Below are 17,995 nucleotides of genomic sequence, written 5' to 3'. Positions count from 1 at the left end.
TAAAACAGTGCTGCCTTCAGCAGTGCACCTAGGAAGTGGACCTAGAAGTAAAGAGATATGTAGTTAGTCAGGTTCTCGACATGGGCATGTCCATTGTGTGGAGAGATATTCTTTAAGGTTAGCTTTGAAATGATAGAGCGAAGAAGTAAGTCTAAGGTTGTTTGGCAGGGAGTTCCACTGCTTGCCAATGGAATTTGCATAAAGGGCATCTTAACATCTGTTGGGGTTCAAAATATCCCAGGAACTGTGTCTGCCACATCCAAAAACATTGCAAAAATAAAATGTTCTTCACAACTCCACCACTTCACCAAAACTGCAATTCTGGTTGTAGTTGTAAGGAATTTAATATCTTGCCCTTCTGGTTCCTTATAAACTAACCACAGTAGGCAGTATAGACCTGTAATTATAATATAACAGTTGCTTTGAGTTTGGTTGGCGCCATTTAACAATAAGTAATCACTAAACACGCTGTAATAACATTAATATAAAGTCAGACTAAAATAAAACAGTAACTCAAGACTCCAAATGGATGAACAAACTGGTAATAACAAAAAAGCACACTGGTGTAGCCCAGATAAAATCACCAACCACAAATAAATAAATGATAATCATTGTTCAAATATACAGTCTTAGCTGAATGGGAGGAACAATTTGTGCTGGAATCTGAATTTAGATCCAGGTTGATCATCTACCTGAGATTCTTGGATGACATCTTGTTCCTTTGGAAAGTTACCCGGGATGAGGTAGAGGACTTTATAAAATATTTAAATAACACCACTTCATTTTTGAAATTTACACACAAAGTTGACAGCAAGATGATAAATTACCTGGATTCACGACTATACATTAATGATGAACGAATAGAATCCAGTTAATATAAGAAGAAAACTTACAGTAATTCATTTTTACATTATGATAGTTGTCATCCCTATTATGTTAAGAAGAACATGGCCAAAGAACAGATGATTAGGGTGTCACGTATTGTCAGTGAGGACAGCAAATTTATTGATGAAATGGGGGTTTTGAGGGATTTGTTTGTCCAAAGGGGTTATCTGTTGGACATGCTTACCATGCTTCAACTTGACATCACTAGGAGAAGGGCTACTGATTTTATCCCCATTTTGAATGACACACAAAGGACAGTTGACACCAATAAACCAGGAATCACTAAACAAAGTAATAAAAATACCCCTACTGGAATGATTTTGCAGCACAACTCCCTAGCCACTGAAGTCAAAAATATTATTCAAAGGACATGGGAAGACACAGTCCCTACAGATTTACATGATACATTAGGTAAGACTCCACTTTGTATTAACAGTAGGGGTTTAAATTTTAAGGAGTGCTTGGAGAGAACACCGACAACTTTTGGCCAAAGACCTGCCAAGATGGCTAAGTGCGGCAGTTGCAAAGCATGCAAATACATCAACGACGGGCCCTATGTCTCTGTGGGGAACTTTAAGAGGACACTGAGGAGCCCGGGCTATTGCAACTGCAACACTAACATGGTATTATATGTGGCCACCTGTCTTTCTTGTCCAGCATTTTATATAGGCATGACAACGAGAAAGTTGAGATACAGAATAGTAGAACATTACAGGGACATTAAAAATAAGAAATCCACTAACTCACTATATAACCATACGAACAACTGTCCTAACTTTAATAAATTTTTATTTTTTGTTATAGATAGGCTGTGTATAAGAGACTTTGGAGGAGATTATAAAACTATTCTAGAGGTTAGGGAATGCCTTTGGCAGATTCGTCTAGATGCCAGTAATACCCCTGGCATCAATGACACCCTATCCCTAGCTTGTATATTGAAACACAAGGCAGCATGCATTTACTATATGTGAACAATGATTATCATTTATTTATTTGTGGTTCTATTTTTATTGTTATTATTCTTCACAATCCATTTTATTGTTATTGTATGGATGTTACATTGCCTACCTTTATTTTTAATTTTCAATTTCCCATTTTTACACTTTTTACACTTTATATATTAATTTCATTATTTTTTATTAACAAATTCATGTTTGAACATCAAATAGTAGGATTTGTATCACTATCTTATTACCTCATACTATTGTATACTATACAAGGAATGATTGATTCCAGAATATCACAGAAAAAGGAGTTTTTATGAACAACCATAGGGTTAATTCACAAAAGTTTGTGAGATGGCTGATTCATTGTTATTCAATTAGACTTGATTACATTGATGATTGAAAGGTGTTTATAAAGACTTGGATGAAATTTGTAGACTGACTGAAGATGCACCAGGGTGAAAGCGCTGTGGAGTTTTTTTGTGCTATTTTCAATAAAGGTTGGTGATTTTATCTGGGCTACACCAGTGTGCTTTTTTGTTAAAATGAAACAGTGCTGCCTTAAGCAGTGCAGTGGCAGCCTGGTTTCTTAAACTACACTACATCTGTTTCCTCTGCTACTACATAGTTAGAGCAAGGTAGGCAAATATGTTGACACAAGCAATGTAATCATGTCATAGCATTTAAATACAAAAAACGCAAACAATACACACCATTTTCTTCAAATGTTTTCAAATGGCAGCTAAAGAACCTGCCTGAATTTGTCAATAACATTGTCAACCACATCCAAAGCGCACATTTAAACACACACACCAGTCACACTCATATCACATAAGCAACTTTTACAAAGCTTTCTCACTGTTTTACACTCTCTACATTAATTTGAAGGAAAGTCTTGTTGACATTTTCACCTGCTACTAAGGATAAGGAAGCATCTTCGGGTACATCTTGGGAGGTCGAGTGATGAGTCGCAAACGTTCACATCAGAAGGAACAGACAAGATCATTCCAGCACTGAGACTGCTGCTCACTTGGGGGAGAACTATGAGTACACTTGTCAAAGGACAGGTGAAAAAAGGAAATGGGCCACTGCTCCACGGACAGCTGATGCTAGCCACCATGATCTGTTACTCAAGTCTCCCCCCTACAACCAGCACTGTTTTATAACTCTTCTGCCAGCTTCCTTGTGTGGGTTTCCTCCGGGTACTTTGGGTTCCTCCCACGTTACAAAGACGTGTCTGAAGCGTTTCTCCCCAGGCCTCCACTGAAAATTGGACCATTCCAAGTCAGACTTTCCCGGTAAACAAATGTTAAGTAAATAAAAATTACAACAAATGTTAAATAAATAAAAATTACAACAAATGTTAAATAAATAAAAATTAAAGCAAATGAGACAACAAGAAGAGAAATTCTACTTTGATGGGTCTGCCAAAAATGTTTTTCTTTTGAGAAAAGGTGGGGGGGGGGGTAAGAATGACTCAAGAGTTGCTGGAAGTAGACTGCAAAAGCAGACGACTTTATTAGGATATTCAGATTCTCATAGATTGTACTATGTCCATAGCTCAGTCTCACACATAATATGATTATAGAATCAGAAGGTAGTCATTGATGTTACTTGACATAAACATTTGTAAGGAAGTTGTACTGCCTAATTTGGGCACTGAGAAGGCAATTCTAGTATCTTCTCAGACAGAATGAGCTTATGTTTCTAGATTTTTCTGAGTTACTCGGTGTGCAGTTAGAATAAATAGTTTATTCGTAAGTGTGATGTCCGTGCTCTGGCCCAGCAATCAAGGAGCCTCAGTCCTCACCCCCAACACCAGAGAGGGTGTCCCATATGAGAGGAATGGATAACAAATACACACAGCAAAGTGCAATTTCCGTTAAGAGCACACAGAGATCACAGTCAGTCCGGGGCTGGTTGCTCCGCAGGTCCCCAGTAAGACTCCCCACTGGCTGTAGGGTCCAGATCCCAGCCTAGTGGGCAAGCTAAAATCTCCAACACCCTCTCTGTCCAACCAGTGCTTCGTGTCCCTGCCCAAGTAGTTGACACACACACACTTTGAGATGAGAGTTTACACAACCACACAGACACTTCTGGGGAAGGCCTGCCCAAGTAGTTGACACACACACACACTTTGAGATGAGAGTTTACACAACCACACAGACACTTCTGGGGAAGGCTGGCACAGCTTCTTCAGCTGTGCCTCTTTTACCCAGACTATATGGTAGTACCAGCTGCCACCACCGACTAATATTTATCAGCTACTCAAAGGCCCTTAAAATGGTGTCGCAATATTACTACCCGATTGGTAGATGTGACTAAACAGTCAAACTTATTTGGAGTGACCTGGACAGTAAACTCTATAAATATGCAATATACTCTAGAGCTTAAACTATCTCTACACAAAACAGCCACAGTTAAATGGTTTTAAAATATTTAATAACAAATAATTAAAACCACAAGAAAATACTTTCTACTACACAGTGCTAGTCAAAAGAGTTCAGAGATCACACAGAAATACTTAAATCAGTAGTACAGTTCTGACATCACAGCAGAACACTTAGTCTAATCATTATAGTCCTAGCTATTTCTACAAGAAAACACACTTCTAAGATAACACTTAAGACAACAGGCAGAGAGCGGAGTTGGATAGTCAGACAAAAATGCTTAATAATCTCTGGTTCTCACTGTTTAAATTGAAACTCCAGTTCTGCTAAACATTAGATCATCTTTTACACCTTCCTGGTGTTCCCAGGCTGACAGAAACTACATTTACATTATTTTACACTTAGAGCAATAAAGGACATTCCACATGTAAATTCTGGTCATTAACTTTAGCCTTAAAACAATAGGCAGGAAGCCTTCATCTAGCTAGACTGGAGCCGAATTTAGATCAAAGGATCACAACATGCTTTTACAGGGTCAGTAGAGAGCACTGTTGCCACATTTTTATAACAGCATTTTTTTCATTTAAGACAACAAGCCTGTGATTCACATTCATATTTACAAATGACAGAATTATCTATAAAATTCTATCTGGCTAGGCTGGTAGCCTTCACCCTTCTCTACCAGTCTTCGCAGTAAGATGTAAAGACTGAGAATCTGAATGAAAATGACAAGATCAGTAACAGCTGTAAGCCAGCAAGTAACTGCACTGATATTTAAAAGTAGAATACTGATCAGGAGCTATTTGGATACAGTGACTGTATAGAGTTCCGAACAGCGTTTGTGCTCTAATCTTTTCTGTGTATCTATCACATGACTCACAAAGTATAGTGACAGGCTATAGTTATTTTCAAACTGTTGTATGCCAAGTGTTAATTTAATGAATAAATAATTTTAGAATAATGAGGCTGTCTCATACAGAAATACATGAACTGGTTCAGCAGTTCTTTAATAATACTAAAGCTAATGTGACATGGAGTCACATGATCACCGATTGAATGCCGATGTTGGGTAATGCTTCTTTGGTACAACGGTTCTGTGTATGTTATGAATGTCAGTGTTGGGTAACTCTTTCTTGTTACTGTGGCTCTGTGAATTATGAATACTAAACAATGGAACAGCCTCCCCTCTCGATAACCAAATTACCATCCGGCAGTCTATTCAAAACCACTCTCAAGTCTCACCTAAAAATGAATTGGCTCTGCCCTTTCTCTAACCCCGACTAACAAAACTCATAACCACTCAGTACAGCGTTATTTCATTACATAATTTCATTATCAGCTTAATCCTTACGTATCTTCTATTTGTTAAATCAACTTAAAAACTGTCTAGTACTAATTGCACATTGCCCATTGTATGTTTTGTTCTTGCTGCTGTTCTGTGTGCTCTGCATGTTATGTTGTTTACAAAAACTGTCTAGTACTCATTGCCCATTGTATGTTTTGTTCTTGCTGCTGTTCTATGTACTCTGCATGTCATGTTGTTTACAAAAACTGTCTAGTACTCATTGCCCATTGTATGTTTTGCTCTTGCTACTGTTCTATGTACTTTGCATGTCATGTTGTTTACAAAAACTGTCTAGTACTCATTTCCCATTGTATGTTTTGTTCTTGCTGCTATTCTGTGTGCTCTGCATGTTATGTTGTTTACAAAAACTGTCTAGTACTCATTGCCCATTGTATGTTTTGTTCTTGCTACTGTTCTATGTACTCTGCATGTCATGTTGTTTACAAAAACTGTCTAGTACTCATTGCCCATTGTATGTTTTGTTATTGCTACTGTTCTGTGTGCTCTGCATGTTATGTTGTTTACAAAAACTGTCTAGTACTCATTGCCCATTGCATGTTTTGTTCTTGCTGCTGTTCTGTGTGCTCTGCATGTTATGTTGTTTACAAAAACTGTCTAGTACTCATTGCCCATTGTATGTTTTGTTCTTGCTACTGTTCTGTGTGCTCTGCATGTTATGTTGTCTACAAAAACTGTCTAGTACTCATTGCCCATTGTATGTTTTGTTCTTGCTGCTGTTCTGTGTGCTCTGCATGTTATGTTGTTTACAAAAACTGTCTAGTACTCATTGCCCATTTTATGTTTTGCTCTTGCTACTGTTCTATGTACTCTGCATGTCATGTTGTTTACTGTAAAATCATCTGCTATTATAACATTTTCTGTGGTAAGATTTTTTTATTTGTACTTGTGGAGCTTTTCTCCCCGGGCCTCCGCTGAAAAAGGATCTGTGTCCAGTTAGAATTTCCCGATAAATAAATAAATGAATACCAGTGATGGGTAATGCTTTTTTGGTATAGTGACTCTGTGTGTGTTTTGGCCTTTGAAGCTCTGACTTTCAACTTTTCCTCCCTCCCCATTTTCTGTGTTGCTCATTTGACTGTTATTTCACAGGCTCAGCAGGTCATAAACTAAAGATGTACATAACGGATATCCTCCCTCAGCAGGTTCAGGTTGCTATAATGGAAGCAGAAACATAAATAAAATGTTTAACAATAACATGTTATCTAGAACAGTAAATTCTGGAGGGAGTTTTCTCAGCAGACATTGTTTGTAGATAACTAGAAACAACTTTTTTATGTTTTCCCCAGAACAAAATAGTGATTTGAAGGGGCCACTCAGGAATTCGTGGCACCCCATTATTTTGCCCTCAAAACCATGAAATACTGAGGAATTATTTTGCCCTCAAAACCATGAAATACTGAGGAATTATTTTGCCCTCAAAACCATGAAATACTGAGGAATTCGGTATGGTTGAGAGGTTATATTAGAGTAAAATGACAGGGCTTTCAGTCTGTCCACAAGGTCATGGTTTGGACTCCCTGTATTTTCTTAGTTAGAAACCACTGAGGTCTCTCCAGTTGCTGTAGGTGTCTGGCGAGATACATGCGAAAGAGTGCATTATATTCTCTTAGTGGTCTGATGAGGGTTGAGTACAGTGGAGTTACAACATCCCTTGATCTGGATGCTATGCCCTTGCTTATGATGTGCACTACATAGACAGCTTTCCTTACCCCTGTGGAAACTTGGTGGTCAAAGTTCAGATTGCTATCAACCTGTGTTCCCAAGTCTTGCACTACTGGGTTGGAACTCAGGGAGGGAGAAGGGTGCTATCAGTATTGTAATTTGTATGGAATTCCGTTTAGCTAAAGACTGGGTTGGAACTCAGGGAGGGAGAAGGGTGCTATCAGTATTGTAATTTGTATGGAATTCCGTTTAGCTAAAGACTGGGTTGGAACTCAGGGAGGGAGAAGGGTGCTATCAGTATTGTAATTTGTATGGAATTCCATTTAGCTAAAGGGAATAATAATAATAATGCATTTTTTTGCATTTACTTTGGTGCCAAAGCCACGGTCTAAATCATTTGTGTTAGCCCTTCTTGCAATGTGTTGACATCATTGGGATACTCAATGATTGCTCCCCGTTTGCAAACATAGTGAACTTGGTGAGCCAAAGGCCATCTACTTTGGTCTGGACTTCTAAGAAATAGATTCCAAACAGTAAGGGGCCCAGCAAAGACCCCTATTGTACTCCACTGGTGATGGGTGTACTGGTGGAGGTGAAGTCACCAATTTTGACAAGAATGTGTTCCGCGGTAAGCTGATTGGCTACCCATCTAGTAACGTTAAGGTTTATCCCCATCTGGGAGAGTGTCTCAATGATGCCAGAGTGGGAAATTGTGTCAAAAGCCGTGGCAAGGTCGAGGTAGGCTCTGTGTATAGTCTTACCTTCATCCATAGCTTTGTTGACAGTCTACTAGGTTTAATAAGCATGATCTACCCTTAACAAAGCCTTGTGGATGAGGCTGGTTACACTTGTATGTCTGTAGTTCCCAGGGTCAGTTGATGCCCCCCCCCCTTTGTACAGGGGACTAACTACTGTTGGTGTACAGGGGACTAACTACTGTTGGTGTACAGGGGACTAACTACTGTTGGTGTTCTCCATTTTGCAGGAACATACCTATCTCTCAAGCTATGATTAAAGAGAACACCAAGTGTGTCTAGTAGCTCTTGTTCTTAGATTGTTTAGTATACAGCCTGAGATACTACCTGGTCCCATTGTACTTGCCAAGGTCGAAAGCACGGCTTCGGAGATTATCTGTTCATTAGAGATAATAGGCAGAGGGCTGGTGTCAGGTATGCTTTAGAATATGGTAGGTGAGGATAGGGGGTGAATTTTGCTCTGAATCTGTCAGCTAGCAGGTTGGCGAAATCTTTTGGTGTAGCAGGTTGGCGAAATCTTTTGGTGTAGCAGGTTGGCGAAATCTTTTGGTGTAGCAGGTTGGCGAAATCTTTTGGTGTAGCAGGTTGGCGAAATAATTTGGTGTAGTGTGAGTGATCCCATCTACAAACAGTTCAGCACATAGCTGGGCATTCCTTTTTAGACTTTAGAGATAGTTATAGAATGCCTTAAGATTATCCTTGACTAGGGATACAATTTTAGTTTCATAATTTGCTTTGGAAGACTTTACAAGATTTCTGATTTTTTTTTTTTAGTCTTAGGAGGGAACTCATCATCTGTAGAGTGATGTACTTCTTGCTTTTGGACAGCAGTTCCTTCCTCTTGTTATATAATCTGTTTATACTTGATATCCACCACTGTGGCTTGTTTTTACAGGAAGTCCTAGTTTTGATTTTGGCAGGTACAGCAGAGTTTATGCGGCTGCTTAGCTTGTGTTTGTGCAGGGCATTTTCATACACTTCTGCATAGTGATCATTGAAGTCTGCGATTGCGGGTATCACCAAGTAGGCTGTATTAACCTTTAGTAAAGTTTTTTATAATTTTTGTTCCTGTGAGAGTGTCATTCCCAGTAGTAACTTCAAATGAGACTGATTTGTGGTCTGACCTAACCAGGGAGGGCATCACGCATGAGGAAGTACGGTGACCCCATGTGGGTGAGTACTATGTCCAAAACATTAGAGCCCCTAGTGGGGGGGGTGCTTCTGTTCCAGAGCTTTTATGTTAAAGTCCAGGAACCTCTGGGTGAGCATGTTTTTTGCTCGTAGATGTCCCCCAATCTGTGAAAGAATTGTTGAAATCTCCCATGGCTAAGGTGTTGGGGGTGTAGGGCGAGGGATTCCAGTAAATCGAGGTAAGTGGTGTGCTTATCCTGGTTCATAGTGAGGGATCTCTAGCTAGCAACGATGTGGTATGGCACTTTTTTACAGAAGTTAATTGGACATGGAGTATTTTGAGATAGTCATGCTGCTTGACCAGTCTTGAAGTGTATTTAGTTTTAATGAAGATGGATACACTTCTACCTTTGGTTCCTTCACGCGCATTTTAATGTTAGAATGTGTTGAAGGCATGGGGTGCTCTCAGCAGCCTTGAACCATGTTTTGGTAACTGCACGGACGTCAACATCCTCCAAGGTGAGGAGTGCTTCCAGGGAATGCAGTTTTGTGTTTAAACTCTTAGCATTAAGCAGCACGACCTTGAGTTTGTCTCAGTTAGATTTTGTTACATTCAAAAAATTTGATGTTTTGGCATTGCCTTCAAAAGGCACTATGGTGGAGGCGATGGTCTTTGCCAGTATCCGAAAGCCTAGGCAGGACAGGTGCAGACCATCTGTAGCAAAGCAGCAAAGTCTGTCTACCATTTTCTCCCAGGCTGACAGATACTGGATACCCCTGGACTGACACCAAAAGCTGAGCTAGTTGTTGAAGTATCATTTTTTGTTTATATTGTGGCATCATCCTGGGTGAAGGTAGGATACTGCTTAGGGCTAGGGATATACCTGTCTGGGGCACATACATATGTTTTGTTATGTCTCTCTTTATATAGTCCAGAGACATACATCTCAGGTCATTCACTCCAAATGGACTGTGACCGAGTCATAACGGTACTTATTGAGTGACTTGAATGTATGTGTGATTTGTCGGATCCTGGCACCCATTACGCAGATGAGCATGACCTTCTCTTTGTCCAGTCTGGTGAGGGGGATATCTGTGTGTCTCATTATGGTGTCGCCTATGACCAAGACATTTGATGTGTTTTGCCTTATGGGCTTATTTGTTGAGACACGGGTGTGTTGTGTTTATGTGTAGTGGTTTCTTTATACTTGGTGAGTGTGGGTGGTGTGTGTTTGGGAGGTCCCTGTTCTTTTGGTAGGCTTTTAGTGAGTACCTCCACATAAGTGTGTTTATATGTTGCGAACTTATTTTGTGTGAGAGATAGATTTATGTGTTGTGAACTTATTTTGTGTGAGAAGTGGGTTTATGTGTCGTGACCTTACTTTGTATGAAAAGTGAGGTTTGTATGAGAGGTGAAGTGTGTGTGCTGACAACCTGTTTTATGTCTAGTTTTTTACATGGAAGAATTGACTACAATTCCACAGTGTATTTGCATCTGTTACATAGGGTGTTAGTTTGGTTTTGGAGTAAGTGGGTGTCATTATACATAAAGCAATTGCTACATTGCCTCAAAATGCCCATATCAGTCAAGCTGGCTGGAGAAATGATAGGAAACTGCCCGCCTATTGTGGCAGGATTTTTCTGAATGTGGTATTTGGGAAGGAAGTGGAAGAGCCTTGGATTTCAGTAGAGATGCACTCCAGACCTCTCGCTAAATTTTTTTTTTTTTTTTTTTTTTTTTTTTATGGATGCCTTGGATTTCAGTGGAGATGCACTCCAGACTTCTCGCTAAAGTTGCCAAATGTTGAGCAGCTCTGGTAAACAGAGCGCAAACCCGTGCAAAAGCAAAGCTTATATACAGGCAAATGTAAACAGTTTTAACACAACTACCAATGGGGAAAGCTCCAAACTGAGCCTTTTTCCAGCAGTCCCCGACTGAGATGGATTCTGAGCGACACACTTCTGCTACAAGGGGTTAGGAAGACCCTCTTATGGTAAGATGACTGGTTTAAGAGAAAAGTGATACCAGGCAGTCTAGACTCAGCAGGTCTGAATTTAGTCTATACTGTATAAGGCAATGAAACTTTATAAAAGTCTTTCATCCTGCGTAAATAATTACTACTGTCTAAACTGTCAGACTGTGGTATAGAAAAGAATAACTTTTTTCAAAGTAGGATGTTTATAAGTATATTTATTGTATATTTTTTCTAAAAAATTATTACTGTAGTTTGAATTCGTTTAGTAGGAGGCCTCTAAATGTAACTTTATAATCCATAACATTTTATTGTTTATAATAACCAAAGAGAAAGACTCAGGATTTAAAGATGAGTTTTCACTAATGATACAGTGATCAGTTTCATTTGAGTATCATGATGATTAACAAAAATAAGATGGTTTTAAATGTTGAAGCTAGCAAATAAGTATTAATATCAGGGAAACCAATGTCACATTATTATATGATTTTTATAGAAGGATCACAGTCTTAAAGGGGTACCAGTTTTTAATTTTTCTTTTTCTTTAGACTAATATAGAGTCGTTTAACACTTTTGTGTAGATGAATCTTTTCAGTGTAATATAAATTCAGATGAGAAGAGCAAGTTATTCCAGTTGATAGTCTAACAATTTTATAGTAATGTTAAAACTATTTTGCAATGCTATCTAGATTATTATGTAAATATATGACCAAGTATATAAATAAGGTTTCAAACCTCAAGATGCACGCACTCAAAACTCTCCTCAGCATGGGGAACATCGATATCTGTGTAGTAACAGAAACCTGGTTCAAGGCTCCCGAGAGCACCCCAGCACTACCAGGTTATACCTCATACCATACTTTTCGGCCCCAAAACACAGACCGAACCACAAAAGGAGGGGGAGTATCAATATTCGTCAAAGATACTCACACCTCCAGGTTGGTGGCACAGCACGAAGCATCGGAAACTATCCATGTGCAACTAACAGTGGGTAAAACTGCCTTCCAGTTTATAGCCTGCTACAGACCACCCTCCCAAACCCAGGAACCCCACTCGGCCTTCCTGAGAATACTGGAAAATATGAAGGTCTCTCCAAACACCATTATACTGGGCGACTTCAACTACCCAAACATAGACTGGGAGCATTACTCTAGCTCCAACACCCTAGCCCAAAGGTTCCTAGAATTTATAAACTCAAATGCTATGGAACAACTTGTCACCACTCCCACAAGAGGGGAAAACAGGTTATACCTCATACCATACTTTTCGGCCCCAAAACTCAGACCGAACCACAAAAGGAGGGGGAGTATCAATATTCGTCAAAGATACCCACACCTCCAGGTTGGTGGCACAGCACGAAGCATCGGAAACTATCCATGTGCAACTAACAGTGGGTAAAACTGCCTTCCAGTTTATAGCCTGCTACAGACCACCCTCCCAAACCCAGGAACCCCACTCGGCCTTCCTGAGAACACTGGAAAATATGAAGGTCTCTCCAAACACCATTATACTGGGCGACTTCAACTACCCAAACATAGACTGGGAGCATTACTCTAGCTCCAACACCCTAGCCCAAAGGTTCCTAGAATTTATAAACTCAAATGCTATGGAACAACTTGTCACCACTCCCACAAGAGGGGAAAACATACTGGACCTGATCATCACCAACATGTGGACTGTATGCTCCAGACCAGAAGTGTATCCCTCACTGGTAAGATCAGACCATAAATTAATCTCACTGGATATCCACATCCCGACCCCACCCCCTGCCCAGAAAACCACAGTGAAAAACTTCTCTAAAGCAAACTTCACACTACTCAAAACCGAGGTTGAATCCTTCAAAGCCCCCGGGCCTGTGGAAAATACGGCCCAGACTGCAGAATCCTTTATAAACACATTCTGTGAACACCTTCAGGAATGCATGGATCATGCAATCCCAAATAAAACCAAGACCCAATCCCCAAACCAAGACCCAATCCCCCAAAGGCAGGCGTCCTGTCTGGTGGACCCCAGCCATAAACAAACTATACAATAGAAGGAGGAAGCTACTGTGTGATAGAGCAAAATCCCTAAAAGGGAAGGCATCTCTGATCAGTATTAGCAAAAACTACGGGCACTCATAAAATCATCTAAGGCCAGCTTCGAGAGAAAAATTGCACAAGACACTAAAGATAATCACAAGGCTTTCTTTAGTTATGTTAGGAACCTGGGTGGAAACTCCCAGATATGCTCAGAGTTAGTCCAAAATGACAAAAAATACACTGAACCCACAGACATTGCCAACATTCTGGCTGACAGGTTCAGCGCAAACTTCTCCTCCCCCCCCCCCCAAAGAGCAATTATCTATCCCAGCAGAGTGCTGCCCCCCTGACATCTCAGATGCTCAGGTGAGAGCCGCCCTCTCCAAAGCAAAAAACACAGCATCAATGGGACCAGACGGTGTCCCGGGCTGCGTCCTACATGAACTCCAAGAAGAGCTGAACCCCAACATAAAGCTACTGTTCAGTCTCAGCCTTACTACAGGATATGTACCCAAAGAATGGCGTACAGCAACAGTGATCCCTCTCCACAAAGGTGGTGCCTCAACGGATCCTGGAAACTATCGCCCCATAAGCCTGACTAGCTTGGTCTGCAAAGCTATGGAGAGGATCATCATGGAACTCATAAATAAAGATATTGGGAACCTACAGACACTGGATCCTACCCAGTTCGGCTTTGTTAAGGACAGATCCTGCCTCTTAAACCTGGTTGATTTCTTTGAAACAGTCACCAAGGCCATTGATGAGAGGAAGGTGGTCCACACAGCCTACCTGGACCTCGCAAAGCCTTTGATACAATACCCCACTCGGGCATCATAGATAAGCTATCCAGCTTAAATATAAACCTCTATGTCACTAGATGGGTTGCAAACTGGCTCAAGGACAGAACCCACATGGTCAGAATTGCTGGAGCCATGTCAGACTCCAAACCAGTTACAAGTGGCATCCCACAAGGCTTAGTCCTGGGACCTCTCTTGTTCGGCATATATTTCTCAGAGAGGTACAGGCCAACACGGGAGGACTGTGGCTGACCAAGTTCGCAGATGACTGCAAACTGGGCGCCATAATCGACTCTCCAGCTGACACAAGCATCCCCCAAAAGCGTCTCATAGAAACAGATAACTGGTGCCAGAGCCATGGCCTCAAGCTAAACGCCAAAAAGTGTATAGTCATCCCCTTTGGCAAAAACAAAGTGCCCACAAATTACCACATAGGTGGTAATCCATTAAGCACGGAAGAAGTAATTAGGGACCTGAGGACCCAAGTTGATAGCAATCTCTCATTTGACAACCACGTGGCCAAAGTGGTTAGAAAATCTTCTATATAGCCCACCTAATCATGAAGGGATTCACATCTAGATCAAGGGAGGTCATTGTGCCTCTTTATTCATCAGGCCCATAATTGAATACAATGCCCCTTTCGGGATGTACCTTACCCGACACCTGCAGCAACTGGAAAGACCCCAAAAGTACCTCACCAAGAGGATCAAAGGGCTCAAACAGATGCCATATGCTGTCCGGTTAAAGAAACTCCAGCTCTACTCGGTTGCATACCGCCTGCTTAGAGGCGATCTGTGCCTGACGTATAAAGCCATGTCCAACCCGGAATTAATGGACATGCTGCACCTCAGAAAATCCAAATCCCATCGAGCTATGCGCTCGAGGGACTTGAACCTCAGCACTGAAATAAATAGGACATGCTGGAGGGACAGATTCATAACCCAGAGGCTCCCTTCACTCTGGAATAGAATCCCAGTCCAAGTTAGGCAGAGTCCCTCACTGACTCTCTTCAAAAGAAATCTTGACGAGTGGATGGGAGATCGTAGGTTTACCCCGGGTATCACTTCTGTGTCACTGCTAAACAGAGGCACAGTAAACTAACCTCGAAAAAGGGCATAGTAAAACATTTAAAATGGGTGGCGAAAGCCAAACACACTCTGGCTAGGCTTACAAATGCCCTAGGGCAGATAGCCTAGTATGAACCTATGAACCAGAGCATAATTTAGATTTACTTAAAATTTCCCCATCTAGATATTGTTTTTCATGGTTTGTTTTTGATACCAGTTAAAATCAATTAATTGTTTTGTATATTTCTTTAGTATTGTTATTAACGTAACCTTTAATCAAACAGCTGCAAACAATAACATTTTGGAGCAGCAAGTATTCTTCAATGCTTTTATTTTTTATGAGGTTCAAAAAAAAAAAAAGCTGTTCGAAGGCCAAGCAAGAGATAGAAGGGGCAGCACTGTTTGCTTCCTCCAGTTTTAAACATTATAACATTGAGGTAGCTGAAACATGAGCCACAAAGCATCATAGCAAATGGTGTTTGTATTACATGGGATCATCCCTTACCAGCAGTTCAAAAATAAATGTGAGAAAACCAGATATAGTAGTCCATGAACAGAAGACAAAGGTAGCATTGATCATTGAAATTGTTACACCCAGCGACTACAGTGTCTTGTGTACAGAGAGACACAAAGTCATAAATACCAGAATTTTCTGGCATAAATAAGGGCAGTGTGGAAGAGTAGTAGGAACAGTTAGGCTTTTAAAAAAAGAATTTACATTTGTACTTGCATATGTTACCAATAAATGTAACTCTACAAATTGCAAGAGTCATTACTGGGCACATTGTGGGTGCTGCGAAGAGCACTTCTGGCTAACGTCAAAGACTAAAACAATACTAATTTCATGAACTTTGACTCAGGAATGGGATCCATTCCCATTATGGTATTAGGAAACCCAAAAGACTTGGAGAAATTAAAAGTGAGATCTTATTCTTGTCTTGATCTAGATTGGTGCATACAGATAACCTTCATTCTTCATAATTAGGCCAATGGTAAGTGCAATAAATCCTCCCCTACCACCACCAGTCACAAGTAAGTGTAATAAATCCTCCCTTACCACTACCAGACACAGGTACACTAATAGGAGCATGGTTTTTTTTTTGCACTTTTAAATCAACTGCACGTATTTGGCATCCTCATGACAGCATGCAACAAGATACTAAGAACCTTTATTCAGTCAGTTTCCACAAGGCAACCTCTACAGTACTGTCAGTAGGAGTTTCTGAAGGCTACAGCTCTGGACTTTTGTACTGTTAACAGTTATCACAGTTTACCTTTTTATCACCATCATATCCTGAAGGTAAACTAACTTATTTTGTCTTTAGAAATAGTCACATTTCCACCTGCTCTGAATGTTATGCCACCCTGGAATACCTGTGTTTTTACATTCACAAGCTTCCTAGTGTTTTTTTTTTTTTTTTGCTAGAGTAGCTGATAGTAAAACCATCCTCCCCAAAAACATATGCTGGAGAGTAAGTAACTGCAGTCTCAGATGCCATATCAAACTACGCCCACAAATTATAGCTGCAGTAGGTAAAAGGACTGGTTTATGAGGTGCAGGATTTCGATGTATATTAGCATTTAAACTACCATTGTGAAACACACATTTCATTTGCATATGGGCTGTACCTTGAATCTACAGTTAATTCACTACTTATGTACTTGATGCATGTTAACCTTCTACATAGACCAGTCCAGACAGCCCCATTTTGAGCTTAGACTTGAGCCACGTGGCAAAACAAGTTAAGAGAATCAGTTTAACTTCATATGAAATACTGTTATACAAAGCGCATGTAATATGTAGAGCAAACAATGAACACAACAGGAGAGATATTAATGTGTTTTTCATTCAATATGCAGTAGCTGAAAAGAGAATGCTGCTAAATCCTTAATGCCAAAAGACTAAATGTAGAATGACCAAAATCGATTATCCAAATGACTGAAGTAATAAACTACTAAATATATTTGTGTTTAAAACTTTAAAGTTCTGTATGTCAGCAACTTCTGGCCTGTAAATTGTAACAGGAGGTTGTAAGCTCCAGCTCTTCAATTCTCAAGTGTAAATTGAACATTAATACTTCCCTGAGTTGCAACTCATCAGTCTATTTTTGTTTCAGTTGAGACTTACTGGCATTACAGTTTGTGCGAGTGTGCCTGCATTGACTCAGTTTTTTAGGCCTTTTAGTCTAATTTGAGGTTGAGTGATCCTGAAGTCAGTCTACATAAAAGGGTGTGGAAGATAATTCCTTACATGGAGGAGGCTGGGGGTCTTGCCTTCAAGAAAAATGCCTTTTTTTCCTCTCCCATCCCAGTTCTTCGAATGGTTTATTTTCTTCCGGCTGAAGCAACATCTAATGTGGACTAGTCCAGACACAATGAAACCATGTCCACCTGTGCAAAGAACTGAAATGATGTCAAAGCCAGATGTGGCTACTACAGTGAGCCGTGCACCCATAGAGTTGCATGAGCTGTTCAAAACGCTGTCTGTAAATAAGAACTATGAAAAAGGTAATATAGGCTGTTTATGTCAATCAGAAAATCTCTCAAATGGAAGTACTATGGGAATGTATGGGGAAAAAAAGTAAAGCAGTGCAAATAAATGGTCACCCTGAGTCCAGAAAAAAGTGAGCTAATGTTTAGAACTGCACACTGACACAGGAAAATCAGCAAAGGCTGACAAATATGTGAATGAGCTAAAGTTACCTAAGCATTGCCAGACAGAACAGAAGGAGGAAAAAAAAATCTCCAGAAATGTGTTAGTCAGTTAATTAATTAATTAATTAATTAATTAATTAATTAATCAATTAATTAATTAAATAATATTAATTACTTTATTAATTAATTAATATTAATTACTTTATTTATTTATTACATTTGTTGACCGAGTATGTCCGACTGGGCCTGGGGGTGGGGGTGGGGGGCGTTTTTAGCAGAGACCCGGGGAGAAAAGCTCCACAGTAATAAATGACAATATACAACACATAGTAACAGTAAACAGTACAAT

Source organism: Protopterus annectens, chromosome 13.part0, assembly GCF_019279795.1.
Source record: "Protopterus annectens isolate FY-2018-M chromosome 13.part0, PAN1.0, whole genome shotgun sequence".
Classification (NCBI taxonomy): Eukaryota; Metazoa; Chordata; order Ceratodontiformes; family Protopteridae; genus Protopterus; species Protopterus annectens.
Note: the sequence above shows the minus strand (reverse complement) of the source record.